General features: G+C 65.6%; 1 long non-coding RNA gene across 1 annotated transcript in view; it reads right to left on the bottom strand.

Moving 5' to 3' along the window:
* Positions 1–223: 223 nt before the first annotated feature.
* Positions 224–2461, bottom strand: part of LOC105854614 — a 4257-nt gene continuing 2019 nt past the window's right edge. The window contains exon 2 of the long non-coding RNA XR_001146220.1: positions 224–1375. This is a non-coding gene — a long non-coding RNA (uncharacterized LOC105854614). The remainder of the gene's footprint in view (positions 1376–2461) is intronic.

The raw sequence follows: 2461 nt of genomic DNA, 5'->3' as shown, positions 1-2461 counted from the left end.
CCCATTCCTGCTTTTGGGGTGCAGCCCATTCCTGCTTTTGGGGTGCAACCCATTCCTGCTTTTGGGGTGCGGCCCATTCCTGCTTTCGGGGGTGCAACCCATTCCTGCTTTTGGGGTGCAGCCAGGAGATGGTGGGAAGAGAATCCCCACATTTCAGACGTGTGTCATTTCTCCAGCAAATTGGGGAAAAAGACGTTCAAAGGCTCTAAAAAAAGGACTCAGAAGCATTTTCACCATTTATTTGGGGTGTTATGGGGTGAAATCACATATAGGGCAAAGCGAGGCTACATTTCCGCCTCAAAGCAAAGCGAACAGACGGCTCCTGGCGGGACCCGCAACTCCGTGGGGCTCACGGCGGGTCACGGCGGGCCACAGTAACGGGAGCAGTGGAGCAGGCCGAGTCGGGATTCTAGAAACAAAGCCGGCCTTGGACGTCCGGGGACACTCACCTAGGGGGCCCCGGGCACAGCTCCCAGAAGGCTCTGGGGAGCGCCGAGGCACACGGCACTCACGGAGTGTCAGGGCACAGTGTGCGCAGAAATGACTGAAGGATTCTGTGTGAGAGAATAGCCGGCATCCGGCTGAAAACTGCCACACGGGAGAGAACAAAACCCCACTAGGTTCACAGGAAACATAGCAAAGCCGGCGGGAAACGGGCCAAGAAACCCTGACGCCGTCCTGGAAAGAGCAGCGCGAGCTGGTCAGAAGGTTACAGGGGAGCGTCACGCCTACAACGAAGTCAAAACACGAAGGCTCGCTGGAAGGAAGAACGTTCTAGCAACGAAATGAGGATGAATAAAAGTAGGTGATGACTGAAGGGAGGACGCGGTCGCGTCAGCGGAGAGCTGTTCCCCAGTGTCAACGGAGCAGATGAAAGGAAAAACTCGCCAGGACACTGGGCGCGACAGACGAGACTCACTGAAACGACAATCGGGGCTCCGTATCTGTGCACGCTACCCTACAGCCTGGGGACAGCGGTGGCGGGGCGCAGCTGCTGGGCCGTCCATCCCCCGGCGACCTTTGTCCACGTCGCTGAGGTCAGGACGCACCTTGCAGCCGCGGAGCCCGTTCCTGACCCTCCCCGGGGGCGTGGACAGTGGTGGTAGCTCACCCCGCAGATGTACGACCTCGCCACAAGGTTAGACACAGCAAGGGGACCCCAACGGGGGATGGCGGCACGTGGTCAGCCTCAGCGCCCTCGCCCGCAGCTAGCCAGGCCCGTCCCCCGCGGGACACGCGGCGTCCTCGAGGCGGCCTCGCGGGCTCATAGGAAAAGCGCCATGGGCATCCCCGTTAACACCAGGAACAGGAAGAGCACGCACACCACCAGCACCAGCGTCGTCTGCTGCGGCGCTCTGGGCCAGTCCAGGAAGCCCTGCAAGGGACAGAGAGGGTGGCGGCTGGGCGGGTCGCCAGCAGGACAGGCGCGGCCATGTGTTGCGATTTCAGCCCAGCAAGAGCCAGAAGGGCTGGAGAACGGCGACCGCCAGCCGGCAGAGTGCGCCAGTCTCGACCCGCGCCCCGCCTGGGGGACCCTGGCGCCACCGTGTCTGCACCCGCAGCCCGAGGGGAAGATGAGCGTAGCTACCTGTCGGGGCCCTAAATGCCATTTTCCACTGGAAGGCCTGGTCCTCCCTGGCCCTCCCTAGCTGAGCGGGCTTCTTGCCCTTCAGGCAGCCCCAGGACCCTAAAGTCCTTCCACCTGCCCCCAAAACGCCCACGCGACATCCCCCTCCTTATGCACGCCCTCCCAGCCTCCTCCGCTTCGTCCCCTCCCCTTAACGTCCCGCGCTGCCAGCGCACCCCAAAACCTCCCCTCGGCAGGCCCAGCGCAGTGGCTTCCTCACCCAGGGTACCGGCCCCAGCCCTGGACCCCCGGAAGGCAGACTGGCGCCCGGCCGGACCCTGAGCCTGGCCCATGCGTGGCGACCGTCGGACACGGCTCGAGGACCGGCGTGGACGCGTGACGGGCTCGTCCCCCACGCGAGGACGCGGTGCTCGGGCGCGGCCCTCGGGCGCGGCCCACGTGTGGGCCACTGAACCACGAGGAGCCAGAGAGCCCGCAGAGGGGGCGGCGGGCGCACAGGGGGCCCCACGCCCCCACTCCTGCCTTCCAGGAGCCGCTCCTCGGGTGACTGCGGGAGCTTTCTTGACCCCGCACCCTAAAGTGGGGCTGCGGCTGCTGCCCTGGGCAGGCAGAACCACCGAAACCCTCTTCCCTGGGCGCTTCCTGCGCCCACTGGGGGGGGGGTGCGGCCCCCTCAGCTGAGACGCGAGACAGCCGGGAGGGGCCTGCCCTGGGGCGCGGGGGCCAGCAGGCAGCCGGTGGTGGAGGCGGCCCTGGAGGCCGCGGGGCGTTTCCAGGCTTCTCCTGATCTTTCCACACGGCCCTTAGTGCGGGGGCTGGGCGCAGGGTGGGCAGGGGCAGGGGAGGGCGGCCGGAGCCTCGGGAGAGCCTTCC

This window comes from Condylura cristata, unplaced genomic scaffold (genome assembly GCF_000260355.1).
Source record: "Condylura cristata isolate star-nosed mole 26May11 unplaced genomic scaffold, ConCri1.0 scaffold00066, whole genome shotgun sequence".
Lineage (NCBI taxonomy): Eukaryota > Metazoa > Chordata > Mammalia > Eulipotyphla > Talpidae > Condylura > Condylura cristata.
Note: the sequence above shows the minus strand (reverse complement) of the source record. Positions and strands in the feature narration are given on the sequence as shown.